The sequence below is a fragment of the Zosterops lateralis genome (genome assembly GCF_965231275.1).
Source record: "Zosterops lateralis genome assembly, chromosome: 6".
NCBI classification, from domain to species: domain Eukaryota; kingdom Metazoa; phylum Chordata; class Aves; order Passeriformes; family Zosteropidae; genus Zosterops; species Zosterops lateralis.
The window spans coordinates 17,786,586-17,802,728 of NC_139761.1; positions in this window are offsets into that span (position 1 = coordinate 17,786,586).

The following is a 16,143-nucleotide window of genomic DNA, read 5'->3' on the forward strand; positions in this document are numbered from 1 at the left end:
GGTAATTGGCGATGCACTAAGTGGCAAAGGGCACCTCCAGTAATTTGCTTGAATGGTGTTTGAAGCTGAAATAATTTGATTTTCAGCAAAGGGCTATAAGCATACTAGAAGTGTCTTCTGAGCCATTAGTGTAAAGAGGCTGTCTTTGCTCTACACTGACTGCTTTAAAATCAATAACCAACACCTATTGACAAGGAGGATAAGTAGTAAAGGCTTAAGGGGGTTTGGAAGAATTTTTCATAGCTATTTTTGTTGTCTAGGTTATTTAGTCACTTTACTGTAACTTTACATTTCAATATTTAATTAAAAATTCAAAATACTTCTCATGTTGAAATTGTAGTTTTCTGGCCAATCCTAAGTATTATCTGTATGCACACATGGCAGAGAAAAAAAATAAAGTGTAAATATACATTTATGTGTGAACACAAAAGGGCATATGTACAAGATTCACTGTGGATTAAAAGGCAACGTGAGCCCTGGGGCTGTGTATGGGGCTCAGAGTTGGACATTAAACCTTATGATGCTTGAACAAAATGATTGAAACATATGATTGACCATATGATCTTTATGTGAAGTGAACAGTGTGTCCTAAGTTTCTCCTTCTTCAAAGTGGAAATGATGAGTATATTTTATGAAATATTTTGGGCCTTTAAATACTTATTTCAGGCAAGGAGGACAAGCAGACCAAGGACTCTTGCTAGCTTCTATAATTCTCTTCTGTTTACATAGAAACATAAAGATTTTTTTTGCCAAGTCCTTCATATTTAAGCTAGTCTTTTTCATCTAAGTAGGCATTATTATCTAATAATTATCTAATAATTATCAAAACATAAGTTAAGTATATCTATTTTGTTAAGTGACAGTGAGACTGTAACACTTAGGCAAGTGGGAATTACTTGCCTAAGCAGAAAAAGAAGGGTATAAAGACAGAGGCACATTTACGTGAAATGAATTGCAAAAAGACCTGACAAGCCCCACCAGAAATAGAACTTTCTAGATGTAGATTTTGATATGCAGTGCAATGTTTTTTTGCCTCCTATTTCTCAAACCATTTCATTTTCATTCAGAACAATTCTTACTCATTTACATGTCATTATACAATGCTGATGGTATGTTTAGTGACAAGAATCACATAAGCCTGCAGGTTCAGCAACAGTTCAGCTAACAGATAGATGTTTGTTCCTTCTTAATGGCATTAATTTGGGTGACATTTGGCTTTTAGTGCACATTATTCATGCTCAATTATGGTGGAATAGATAAAGAATTGAAAGACACAATCACATCTGTGTTCCTGAATGCAGAGTCTTTGTGACATGCTTATAGATATTGAAGTGTCATCCAAGTGAATTAATTATAACAATCTGTTTCCCAATTCAATCTAGCAATTATTTCCTTTTCAGAATAGCCAGCTTTGATTTTGTTTACAGATTTTATGAAAACTTTGCAACAGACCCATACCATGTCACCAATTTATTGCTTGTCTGAAGATGTGGGGAGACAGCTGTGCAGCTGCAGGGGTTACAGCAGAACTGAGCCCGGGGAGGGCATGGGGTGGTCTCCATTCTCTGCCACTGCTGGGGAGCATCAGGGCAAGTCTATCTCTCTGAGTCAAGGATCAAATTTCTAAATATGGGTCATGAATGAGAGACCCCAAATTACTCTGGTACTCAGTCTTTCCAGTTCTGAACTCTTAGCATGCAACAGAATCACAGGATCATGGAATAAGCTGAGCTGGAATGGACCCACATGGATCATCAAGTCCAGCTCCTGGCCGTGCAGAGCACCACCCCCAAGAGTCTCACATGTCTGCCAGCAGCAGATAAGATTTGTGGGGTAAACTATAGTTTGATTGTTTTTTATGAAAGATTTTGTTCTGTTCATGTTGAAGTCTACAGGCTGAACTTGGCTCATGTTTGTCAGTGTGGAAGCATGGAAGACTAATGATTTTTTGTCAGACTGAAGTTCTTTTTTAAACTCGTAACAGTGTCTACCAATGTTTATTGCTATGGGATTTGTTTTCGAACCACAGCTGAATTTCACATGTGCCTTTACCATCAGCTTATAATACATACTTTTCTGCTAATATTTTTCTAGACTCACAATTTTAAACTGACCCTTTCCTATCTTTACCCACTTCTCCTTTAGTGGGATATCTGCAAATTTATCCTGCAAAAACCAGTACTAAACATTACCCAATTCAAGAAAAATTAAGATCATGAATAAACAGGATCTGGATTTGCATCTCATTAGAGCAAGTCTGAAACTACCTCTTATATTTCATTGATGTAAGACATAGTTTAACTGATGGTGATCTTAAACCAAATGTTAGATGGATGTGTGCATATGTGTATGAAACGACATAATTTCTATCAAACGGTATTTCAGTGCATTTTTCAAGAAGAATGGAGAAATGCAGGTTGAGGGAGGAATTGGTTTTAATTGTAATGTTAGGTGTCTCATGGTTATTCAGTAAATGAATCCATCATGATAGTGCTGTTTCCAGAGAAACTTTGAAAGTTATTCCCTAGAAACAAGATGAAGATCAATTATCTCCTGCAAAAGTGCAATACATTTACAGGGTGGCAATGGCATGCCTTGGGATTAGTGGCAAAGATAGGTTTTTTCCATTTAGTATATCAGCCATAATAATCAGCTGCGGCCTTCTTTGTCCTAATAGATGGATTATGAGGAGAAAGTGCTATTAATATTAGGAGAGATGTTTTTTTGCCAGTATGGTGGCAAAAAATATGTGCTTTTTTCCCATATGGTGTTGAAGTATCTGTAAAAAAGGTGTACTCTCTGTGCCAGTGGGACATCAAGAGCAATATCACAGCAAAGGAGGTCCCTCTAGCTAGTTCCTACCACAGGGTAGACATCCCCTGATGACTCAGCCAAAAGTTGTGTACTGGGTTTGCTTTATCTGCAAACACTGCTAATGGCCACCAATAGCAAGTCACAGGGGGATTCAGAGCCCTTCCTTCAGCAATGTAAGAGAAAAATAGATTTTTACAGGTGAAAGAACAGCATGAAATGCTGCAGAAATAACTCCTTTAATAATTCATGAATCTAATTATTATTGTTATTAATGATGATCCCATGCTTAGAGCCATTAGTAAAAATCTTAAATAAATGCAGGGAAAGCACTTTTTAATAGCCTGGAATTACACAGTTTAAGGGATATTCATAAGTAGAAAGCTGCATTTTAATAATATGTATTATGGTGGTTACATCAGTTTATTCTGCTGAATTTGTCTAATTTTTGGATTTGCTTATAGATCTTAATTAGCCACTGTGGAATTGAATGCAAATAAAAGATTACTGAAAACAAAATAAAATGTTTAGATAAAACCTGTTAAATTATGAGAATGAATTCTGTCACTTATTAATAAGAAGAATAATAAATTCATTGACTTTAGGTTTTACCACAGCCATAGCACAAAAACACATTTTATTGCTGGTTTTCAATATTAAGTGCAAGATGTCTTTGTATTTGCCTGGAAGTAAGGGCCTAGGACAGTCGACTCTTATGGAGGTTCCATCAGTATATATGTCAAGGAATCTACTCATTTAGCAATGCCCTCCATCCTCTGAAGTTAGATGGGCAACTGTCTTCAAAAATCATGTGCTTATGTAAAATGCAGCCTGGTTGAATCACTTGCACCACTAAAGTGCCATATGCACCACCAATCACATATATACAGTAACTGTTTCCTCTGGAGATTTTGGGGTGTGGATGAAAAAATATCCCATCACCAATGGAGAGATCTACAAATGAGCTGAAGAAATGTTTATCCTCAGCAGAACTGGAAACCACTTGCTGTATTCTGGTGACCTGTCTGAATACCTCCACACCCCCCATCCCTCACATCCAGTGGAAACAATAAATCTAAGAACTGACAGCGCCATGGGAACCAGTCGCTGCCACTATTGCTGGACATATGGAAACAGAGATTTTCATAGCTGAGAGGCCTGAAGATCTCTCTGTGCTTTTTGATTTTGAAATGCCTCAGCAATTCTGTATGTTAGCCTATAATGTGTTGCAAAACAAACAAACAAACAAAACAAAACTACCCCCCACAGCTCTTAAAATAATATTTCTCTAACTATCCCCTCTCATAAATACTCAGTTTTATATCACACTCTGCACACACTGAGCCTCATGTTCTTGTGTATTTTTGTCCCTGCCCTCAGTATTGAGCTACTGATTTCAGCACTAGTGGCTGTAGCTGCAATATTGAGGGAACAGCAGGAATGAAACTTCAAGGCACAGTCTGGTCCCCTCTTCATGTTGCACAGAGCAGATAAAGCACACTCCTGTGCTAGCTGTGCAGGAGGAGGGGCAGATGTAGCTCCTTCAGCCACAGTAGAAAATCTCTGTTTGCATCCAGGATAAATGGCAAGGATTCAGTCATGGGCCATCAAATTCTATTCTGCTTATCTAGCCTACATCTTTGAATGCAGAATATTTATGGGAAAAAATGGATTATAGATTTTTTAAAACCATCTTGCCTAATTTTAGGGACTCCAAGTGACAGCGCTGCTGCCTTGGAGCTTACCAATGTTTAAATACCACTGTGGTAAGGAAGTGAACTTTTCCATATGTCAAACTGCACCTTCTAAGCCACTTGGACCTGTAATCCTTCCTGGATAGCCAGGCAGATGAACTCCTCCTGTCACACCCACCTTTTCAATGTCTAAACATGTAAGAAGGTGATCAAATTACTCCTCAGCTTTCTTCTTGGATGGTCAAATATCTTGAATCCTTGAGACATGCAATATGTTTTTCTAGTCCCTGGATCCTCTTTTGTGAAATTTAGACTGTGCAGCAGAAAGCAATTCATATATTTTAAAAACTGACATGCACATAAGATTTTATCATACAAAACAACCAGTAGAGAAATGCTTCTCTCCTATTGTGGACTCATCTGTGCTTCACTCCTAATAAATATTTATTTCTCTTCACTGACATATTGCCAAAATGTCGTAAGTGTTGAACATTACATTTATTCAGCCTTAGTGCTGCTCATAAGAAGGCACTAATTCTTTCCAGGAATTACTCTGCCATAGCTAGTGGTGCTAACAAAGAAAGATTTGGATTATACTTCATGTATCGATTTTCAGTCAACCAAGAAGAAATGCATTATTTCACAGGTGTGCCTTCTCTGGGGTTACTAATGCAAACTTGGACTTCAGGTTTTTTACCTGAAAGGTCAGTAATTTAGTAATGCCAGCTAGTTATCTCCTTTCTTTTTAACTCATTCATATAACAAATGGCAGCTATATCCAGAATGGTTATTAAAGAATATATGTCATGCCCATCTGTTACAGTAGGATATTGAGAGCCTAGAGAGGATGATTCATAATTCTGAGGCAACGTCCTATGGAAAGCACGGAGCATGGTGGCAGATGGGAAGAGATGGATCCGAGCAGATGGATCTGGGTGTGGTTCATGTCTCACGCACTGGTTTACACTGGGACAGAGTGCTGGGGCTAATTTCTTGCCAGCAGGAGCAGCCTGCAATGTGCACGTGTAATGATCACCAGCAGATCCCAAAATAATTCCGCTGAGGAGGCAGGCGTGCTCACAGTGCTGCTTATCCCAGCACCAGCACTGGCACAGCAGCTGCACAGGAATAGCCAAGGGCAATATTTTGCTTTCAGAATAGAATTCCAGAGTGAGAAAACCACAGAACGTGTCCAGGTATGACTGCTGATAATGTCTGAGTGTATTCAGGACTGACTGACAGGGCTTCCCAGATGCCCACAGTTACCAGTCAGTGACAGTGAGGTGACAAGCACATTGACAGCAGAATGTACTGTACCATATCATCTCCTGATATGGTGATAAGTACGGGAATGCCAGAATGTGATTGAAGAAGGCAGTTCTTGGTAATGTTAGAGATCAAAGTTTCATTTGCAATATAGTGTTTCCAAACAATTTATTAATACTTGTGATGCTCCATAAAAGCAGCCTAACCAAATGAAATGTTTTGCAATGACACTGTTATGGAAAAACAAATCATACTGATTAAATACTCCTTTCTGTTTAAAATTTGAACTTGCCATTACTAATATCACATGTGCTACCCATTTGGTGAAATAGAGTGTAACTCAGTGCTCACCAAACTCCCCAGGAATCTTTCCTCACAATCTGACAGGAGCTAGCTTATGCCTTTTGTACACCCATATTGATTTTGGAAAGATAGTTGCTGCATGAAAAAAACATTAACAAGGTGAGACAAGATGATGAGAAAGAGAAATAAGTAATATACCTTGCCACAGGTGCTTCTCTTCACTGTTGCTATACCCAAGGGAAACTGTTTTATTTTTACACTTAGCTGAATTAATTTATTGATTTGCTGCATGCTATAGTAAAAAGTCAGCATGTACATTTAATTTCTAATAGCTGCATATTTTATATATATTCTCAAGTAGCATAGATAGAAAAATGAGAGCCACATTGGGGACAAGGGGGGCGGTTCTTCCATTCTGGGAAGAGATGATGACTTCTTTAATATCCTCTTTATAGGAATCTTTGTGGTTTAGCACCTCATATGAAATTTAATACTTTTCCACAAATAGCTGACAGCAAGGAAGAAATACAATTATCTCAGGAGAAAGAAGTTATTTTTAGAGCTCTGTATTGTCTGCTTGGCATCAGTTTTTTATAACACTTGATATGTGCATGACATATGTAACACATATATAATTGGACTACTCACTGCACTTGTATTCAGACTCTGAGCTGCACAATATTCAGACTGATCTTATTTATATCTTTGCTGTGGGAGATTTATATCCAGGTGTGGTGACTGACCAGCTCAGTCATAGCCTTTTTTTCACTGTCTGGCACAGTCACTGCTAAGGCAAATGTTACTGGTAGTAGCAAGTTTGCTAGTAGTTAATATAGAAAAAAAGTATATTTGGAAAATAACAGCCATTAAATCTCTGCTTTTAAATTCATTAAAAAATAGGGACTGTGCTGGCAATGTAGGTTTAAGATGACATACTACTGGTTAGGTAGGAGTGGCCATGCAATACAGGATCATGGCTTCCCATAATTCAGGGAAGGGTATTTCCTTGGCTACAGTGATTCTCTGCAAAGACATTTTCCAGTAGTCTTAGATGTCTGTGTGTGCATGTGTGTACCTGCAGCCATGCTGCTCCCCTGCTGACTGCATGCACTGTGCCCTCAAGGAGAAGTGATGCCCAACACAAGAAAAGAGCAAAACAACATCCCAGAATGGCAGCATGGCAGGAGAGGGGAGAACATGGGCATAGTGACTCTAGCCCAGCAGACACACTCAGCACACTTCCCTCTGCTCCTTTAGTATCTGTTTCATGTGATCATTTCCCACAGAACCAAATGTTTCAGATGCCTTCCTTACTGATAAAGCTTTTGGGCACATATTTTCTTGTTCTGTCTTGGATGGCATAGAGTGAAAATTATTGGGATGTGTTTTTCTTTTGTTAAATTACACAACCATTTATTCTTGAAAAAAGATTCTGTAAGTGGGAAATAATAATAATAATAATAATAGTAATAGTAATAATAATCCTTACTATTATTATTAACAATAATAGTAGTAATAGTAGTAGTAGTAATAGTAATAATGTTGGTGGGAGCTACTGAGAACATTACTAAAATATATTCTGAAATTAGAAACTAGACACTTAAAAAACACTTAAAAAATTATTGAAGTTACAGAGCCTGAAGCTGAAATTGTGTTTTCTTGACAAGGATTTATATTCCCAGCATCTGAACATACCACTAGTCCTCCTGACACATTATTGATTAGTTCTACTTTTGTTGTTGATAAGCATTGTTGGCACTGTTGGCAAATACAGAGCACAACACAGTCAATGCTGATTGAGATGAGAACAGGAATCCTCCCAGCATTCAGCTCTGCACATCATAACTATTCCAAGGTTGCAAAAGGGAAGAATTGAAAGGCTTTTTGTGTGTCTTGTATGAAGCACCATGGTCAATTGCTAGGAGACCATTTAAATGGGTATAGCCCATATAGTTATTTGAGCACCTCATTGAAATGCTTATATATCTACAAAATATTTCAAAGCAAATAAAGACATTTAATACTTTTCTCATTGCTAGTTATATCTGATAATATGGAGAAAATTTCTTTTTTCCCTGCTTTTCATTGTAAGAGGGAAAATCATCTTGTTTAAAAAAGTAGTTGTTATTCCTGTGCAATATAGCACTCCACAGTTATTCCGTGTTCATTAACATATAATTATTAATATGATGTAAGAGCTTAGCAAGATTTTTCTTCTTCTTTTCTGATCAAGCTTATTTATCTGTCTGTAGTAATTTCTTAAAATTCAGTACGAATTTGTATTGTGCTCATAGTATTTTAAGGTAAGGTAAAGACATAATGCTTATTCTAGTAAACAACTTTTAATTTTAAAACTGCACTTTCAGTTGCATATTAGAGAGCTCTCTGGAGAAGTAACTGAGGGACAAAAATAGCCCAAATAAAAGGAAAAAAAAAAAAAAAGGGAGAGGAAAGCACAGAAGATTGCAGTAACAAGGAACCTGGGTTGCATGACATCCGTTTTTTTTGCCTTCACATAGATATGAAACTTCATGGTGGTTGCCTCTGGAGTTCATTCAAGCTCTGAGAAAATTCTCCAGAATCCTGCTTGTGGCTGCCATTATGGCATTGTGGTAAATATGTCCTTTCTGACCTAGCCAAAATACTGATACTTAGTGAGCGTTTTTTCCCTTCCCCAAAGACATGACAGCTCCATGTACTGTGCCATGGCTCAGGGTTGCTTATGTTAGTAATAAAGATGTGAGGAGTTGAGCAGAGATTTTGTTATAAATATTCTTTAGGACATATAATGGACCAGGGTGGAGCAATAAAAAGGAATGAACTCTGGAGAAAGAAAAAAGAAACAAATGAACATAAGGACTAGTGAAATGGGGGCAGAAGAAAAACGAAGAAGAGAAACCTAAGGCTTCATATCGGATGAACCTTCACAGCATAACATTGACATTTTTCTTTGTTAAATATGTTTAGCTACACATGACTGAACCAGAAAAATGAGAGCTGATGGTGTACTACTGTAGACGGCTCTCAAGGCTCACTGTTGAGCCTTTTGTTTTTTGCTCCTGGGTCTGATGATTGACAGCCTGACAGCTTGCTGGAGCTCCAGGCAGAGGCTGAAAGGACCACGGTGGCTCACCGCAGCCTCAGGAACTCGGGGTGCAGTGCCCAGCTCCATTCCCAAGCTTTCTTTTTTTGTTTAAGAAGCACAGCTTTAAACTAGGGACCTTTCAATGCTTTTCCATAAAGCCTGCCTAAACAGACCAAAATCGCCACCTAGTGAGGATAGTCTCTCAGCTCACTCATTTCACACAAGGCTTTTGTAAATACAACTGAGATAATTGTAATATTCCACTGCATTTAAGTTTGAGTGATAATGATAAACAACATTTTTCAAGAAACAAACCTCAAAAATTTAAGGAAAAATGTATTTGTTGAAGTGACAGGAACATAGGCATTTTCCAAAAAATAATATGTATCCAAGCCCAGGTGTTCCTGCCACCTTTACTGAAATCATTAAGTTGCTCACTTTATTGTCTTCAGAATGTATTTACAGGAACCTTGAGTGAAGAGGCAGATTTAATGTCTGCATTGGGTGTCTTATGCCTCCTGCACAGGTAGTGCTTCAAAAGGTCTCTGAGTTCTTGATCTTGGTTTCTCTGAATCAATATCTAAAAATAAGCAAATTGCATAATTGCCTAAAACCAAAAGAAGTATCCAGAAGTGGTTTTACTTTCAGTATGTGTGTAATGAATTGAACTGAATGTGCAACAAAGGAGAGATAAACCAGTATCAACCAACTTAGCCAATTTTTGAAAGGCTTCCAGCTAAACCCATTTTGTAGGGTCTTTTTGCTTGATCTGAGTGATGAAGACATTTTCTATTATTTTCACCATGACACGCCATATGTAAGTTGTTTCCTGTTACAATGAGGAAATAAACTGACAATTAAGTTTTAAAAAAATGCATAGCAAATCACTCTTAAGATTTTATTTGAAAATCAATTGCAGTTAAAAATACTATATTTTAGATTCTTTTTTCCTGTCCTATATTTAATCTTTTAAAATTAACATTTTAAAGACTGTACAGTTATGAACATAAAACACGAGAAAAAGAGAAAATACATATGAACTCTAAATACAAGAGCTGTGACCTTCAGATAGCCACATGAAAGTATTCTGAAGAAATCATGAGTATAAACAACAGTGAGACAAGAAGAATCAGTGTTTTTTTCCTTCAGATGAAGTTATTTTCCTTGATTTGGCTTGGTAGAGATATAGTTATGGTGCTTACTGCTGATGGATATTTCTAGATTTTTTTGAAAGAGCATATGTCAGGCTTATATAAAATCAAAATTGGAATCTACTAGCAGTGTACTAGGGATCAAAAAACACTTCAGGATTTATTTTTTCCTCTCCAAACAGGTCTAATTTTAAACTGCTAAATGCTACTGCCTAAATGTATTTCCTGATTTCCACAGAAGTAAACCATCCTCTAAATTTGAACACTAGACTTCATGATGAAATGGTTTTCTCAAACAGAGCATGGGGAATTTTCACAGCTGCAAATTTCAGTGCAAAATTTCATGTGGAGTCACAGGCAATACACAGTACACTTCACAATACACTGTAGTATCTTACTCTTTCTGTTATGAGGTCTGAGTTATACATGTACAGGCTTGAGACCCTGCATTGTGAGCCAACAGCCATCAGATGGGGAAAGAAGACTGGCACTGATCACATCAGAACAGGTGTCCAAGAAATTATATCCTGTATTTCACACATTTCTGGCACAAACTCTGTAACAAATGTAACTTCACCACTGTTTTCCTATATAACGTCTCAGGATGAAGCTTTTTCCTAGGTTGGTTGTGCTGCACAGAACCCATATTAGGTTCACACACACTGAGCTGCCAGTCAGTGATGTGTGCTTGTTCTCTGCATGTCAGGAAGGAGAGCTCACATCTTTGCATGGGGTTACCATGAATACAGCAGTCCTCAATAGTTTGACCTTTTCTGGTGGTTTTTTTTTTTTTTTTTTTTTTTCTTTTTTTTTTTTTTTTTTTTTTTTTCTTTTTTTCTTCCACAATAGATTCTGAGAAGGAGCAGGAGCTTTGGTTTAATGTGGATTATTTATTGGGTTGCACTGCTTGAGGGTAAGCAAAGACAGTGAAGCCATGTGTTTATGCTCTCATTCTGACAGTACAATGAATTTCGGGAATTGCTTGGTAGGTATTTGGCAGACTTGAGTTCCTTTTGCCCACTAAGAACTTCCCTTTTGTTTAAGAGTCTTTGGGTCTCCTGTGGCGAAATGATAACTAAGAAGAAGAATTGCCACAAGCCAGACCACCTTTTCAGACATAGGACACCTGGTACCTCAAATTAGGATACTCACCTCAGTCTCACCAGTTCATATCATTTAAGGATGTGAGCCTAAGGATATGAATCTAAGGAATGCCTGATTTACAGGATCAACAGCATTTTTCTCACAGTGTTTCCTCACACATATAATTATGTATGTGAAAAAGAACACAGTGTATGGATCCCTCCTTCAGACTGCAGCTTTTTGGATTTAGTATTTGTTGGGACATCTGGTAAGGTACTGTCAGATGCTATCAGATGAAGGAAACTGGGGAGGAAATTTCTCCAATCATTCAATATATGCCTGAGATATGACTAGGATTGAGATACAAATACCTCCGTGCTAAAATGCTAGAAATTTGAAATAAGATTGTTCCTGGGTATAGTTCTTCATGTGGGGTCAGAAAAACAGCCATTGCTTTGTTCCTCTGTTATTAAAAAGAAGGAATATTTTTTAAACAGGGAGAAATGGCAGGTAAGGCCAAGATTCTACAAGAAATCAAAATAAAGCTGCAGCTGGTAGAAAATATAGCACAAATTTAGGGATATTAGGACCATCTCTCACAAAAGGCTTGTGCAAGTCATTGTTTATTTTAAGTGAACTTCAGTAAATCATTTGAAAGGCAACATACCATATCTAAATGATCAGAAGAATTAATATAGAATCACAGAATGGCTTGGGCTGGAAGGAACCTCAAAGATTACCTGGTTCCAAACCCCCTGCCATGGGCAGGGAAAGTTTCCACCAGACCAGGTTGCTCCAAGCCCCATCCAACCTGGCCTTCAATGCCTCCAGGGATGGGGCATTCACTATTTCTTTGGGCAACCTGTTCCAGTGCTTCACCACCATCACAAAAAAGAGTTTCTTCTCAGTATCTTATCTAAACCTACTTTGTCTCTGTTTGAAGCCTTTCCACCTTGTCCCATCTCTACATGCCTTTGCAGAAAGTCCCTCCCCATCTTTCTCATAGCCCCCCTTCAGGTACTGGAAGGCCACAATTAGGTTGTCCTGAAGCCTTCTCTTTGTCTGGTTGAACAAATCCAAGTCTCTCAGCCTTTCTCCATAGGAGAGTTCTTCCTTCTTCTCATCTTGAAGACCCTCCTCTGGACTCACTCCAACAGGTCCACGTCCTTCCTGTGCTGAGAACTCCAGAGATGGATGTAACACTGCAGGTGGGGTCTCACCAGAGCAGAGTGGAGGGGCAGAATCCCCTCCCCCGCCCTGCTGCCCACACTGTTTTGGATCCAGCCCAGGACATAACTGGCTTTCTGGGCTGAGTGCACATTGCAGGATCATGTCCATCCACCAGCACCCCTCAAAGGTTACATGTGATTGGGCACTAGTACAGTGCTTTTACCCAATCTGTCATTAACTCTGTTTTTCACCCAGAAACAGATCTTGACTTTACCAGAAAAATTAAACAAAAGAAAATAAAAGAATCTTTTATTGCTGTATTGAACTTTTAGCAGTTGCTATAGTAGTAATTCTCAAAATGCTAAATTCAAAGTAACAGCCACCTTTGCTCTTGAGACATCATCTTTTATTTTTTCAATTTCTCTCACACTATTTAAAGAAGCTGTGAGTCTGTGCTCCCATCACCAAAACATTCAATTAATTTTGAAAAAAAAAGTAAAAAAGGGGTTGACCTATTTTCCCACTTTTTTTTTTTTTGCACCTCCCACTTCCATACCACATTAGTGATAGGATGTGTGTGCTCTGATACTCAGTGAGAGATTCTATAGGACACACACTGTGCTGTACAGCAGCTGGATACAGGCTGTAAGTGATACACTGCCAACAATACCTCTAAGTTGGCAGAGATGAGAATCGGACTCTCTTGTGCAGTATCTTTGTAATTCACCTGGATCAGGCTTTTTACATATCATCTGATGCAATCCTCTTAATGTTTTCTGTTTGGTTTTTGGTGATGGTATTTTTTTTCTTTTCTTTTCTTTGATTGTTTTGGTTTGTGTTTCTCTTTTCTGAAGTTCCAGTCCAGTTTATGTCTTTCTAGGGTAATAAAGGATTTAGGTGAAACAGCTTGGTTACTTCTAACTCATAGCTGAACAGTCAAAACTTCCCTGTGTCAGCTTAGGCTAGCAATTTGTTAGTAACACAGCCATTGCGGTGCAGTAATAAAAGAAAAAAAACTTTTATGAAAAACATATGCACAGTATGTTTTGCTCTTTCCCCTTTTCAGTCCTAGAACATCACTTATCAGATGCTGCCTTGGATCACTCCCACTGGGGATCCTGGAGGTGCAGAGAGTTGGTGGCCTTGGGCAGGGGCAAGCTGCCACCTGGCAGGGCTTGGGGACCACCAGGAGCTGCTGTCTGAGGCAGAAGGAGAGCCCTGGGAACAGGCAGCAGTGGCCTGTGGGTTCAGCAGCTGCCCCTGGCTCCTGCTGAGCTCAGTGCCGTGCTTCACTTTCCTTCCCTGCAGCCTTGTCCTGGGCAAGCTGATTTTCTGCCACTGTGGTCTTGCTGGAACCAAGCACTCTCATACTCCCACCCATGTTCTCTTTCTCTGCTGTATGGAGGTGGGACCAAATGAATAGTTTGGTTCCTTACCACCTTAGAAAACAGAGAACTAGACTCAGTGATGACACTAATGAAACTGGTAGTTAATTTGGAAATTGGTACAAGACTAAGCTATGGCCCACTGCTCCCTTCTCCACTGGCATTTAATCAAGAGCGACATTGCTGAAGACTTGTCACTGGACTTATCAGAAAGATTTCACTAGCGTCATTCTCTTTGAACAGAAACAGGAAGTGGAATATATTATCTTCATAACTCAAGTTCATACTTCATCTTTTTCAGTAATTCTGCAGTTAGATGTGTTAGACACTCAAAAGGAAAAAAAAAAAAAAAAAACAAAACCACAGGCTAGGCATAAATAAAGTGAAGTTTATGTGCAGCTACATTAAAACAGAGCTATGATCTGCAGGGATGAAGGTTGTGGCTGATAGCTTGACTAGATGATCTTTTCCAAACTTAATGATTCTAAGATTCTAAAAAAACCCCAATTACATGATGTCTGGAATTCTACCAGCTAAGTCACCACAATTCACTGAAAATCCCCCAACTTATCAAGCTGAGCTACATATTTGCTGCACATTTGGCAGACAGATTATGTTTTAAGAGAATTATTGATAGACAAATTCACCCCTCCTGCTGTTAAGCTGACAGTAATATTCATTGTCACGGACATTCATACCCTGTGGATATTAATTAAATTACCATCACAGCCCTTTTAATTGTCCACATTCTTATTATATTGATTTGAAGTGAGATAGGAACTATGGTGACTCACTGAGACCATACACTATTGTTTGTAGGGATTCTCTGTAAGGAAAATGGAATTTGAATGCACGCCTTTCTTCTTGCTATTAAATAGATGTGAATTTCATAAACTCATTTGTTCAAGGAATGTAATTTCTTTGGGAGGTGTTCCTGTGGATTAGTATTTGTTTTTGCCTGCAGAGCCATCAGGAACTCTAAGTAGAATATTCAATAACAATAATACATACCATGCATTGGAACTTGGATGATATTTTCCATATTCTATGCCTTTGTGCCTAGTGAAAAGTAGCTCTCCCGTAACACTGCAATTTTAAAAAGAACATAGATGTCTACTTTCATACAGTAGATTTGGTTCAGCTGGGACAAAGTAATTTGGAGAGAGAATGAAAAGAACTTTAAATTTTTATCTATGTAAGAGTAATGAGGGAAATACCCAAATGATTGAAGTACAGGTCACTGTAGTCTTTCCATCTAGATGTCTCCTCATTTCTCCAGAGGGTCGTGATTTGAACATAGAAAGTATTTTTGAGCAATCTAAGGAATTAGGTACCTACATTTTATTATCATAAAGGGATAGGACTCTGGACTTACATGAGCTTTTTCATGAAGCTCAGCCTGTAGGCGAGCAACTGTCATGGTTTTCCTTTATCCATGAATGAATCTTCAGCAATGCAGGCAGGTGCCATAGGAAATGATGCTATGAAAAACATCCACAGATACCCATACCCAAGCTGGTCCATGCTATGGCTTTCATGAGCATTGGTGAAATATTAAAGAATATAAAATCTCTGTGAAATTTTGTAGAAATGAAGCTTTTTGCAGAGGCTCAGGGTCATTTTACCAACAGAGTCTGTGGTCTCTTCTCCTCCTCCATTAGGAGTCAATTGCTTGTGCACAGGCCAATGATGACATGGTGTTGCCATGTCCAGCCTTGTTCCTTGCTGATCCCAACCTTGCCCTCCTGACTTGGCTTCCCAGCTTGACCTCTGACCCACCTTGTCACCAGAGATTTGTCTGGTCATCAGAGAACAGTTGGCCAGACCTGCTCTTCTGCCTCGCTGGGGTACCATGGGACTGTGGCTTGTCACTGATGATGCTGTCCAGTCTGCCTGGCTGTCACCCTCAGCTCCTGGCTCACTGTCCCTTGAGGAGCTGCCAGCCCTCACTACTCCCTGACACAGAGGTTAAATTTGACCCAGGTTTGTTGCTTAGCTTCAGTTTCCATTATTCTTTAAATTAATTCTTAAATTCTTTAAATTATAAGTCCAAATAGAATTAACTTTCTGACCTTTATGGCATGTGAAAGATTTAAAAATGAACCACTGAGTTCTTTTTTCCATGAAGTTACAGTGAAGTTTGGTTCTGCTTTTATTTCAACATTACTATGAAAGTTCACACTCTGTTGCAAAAG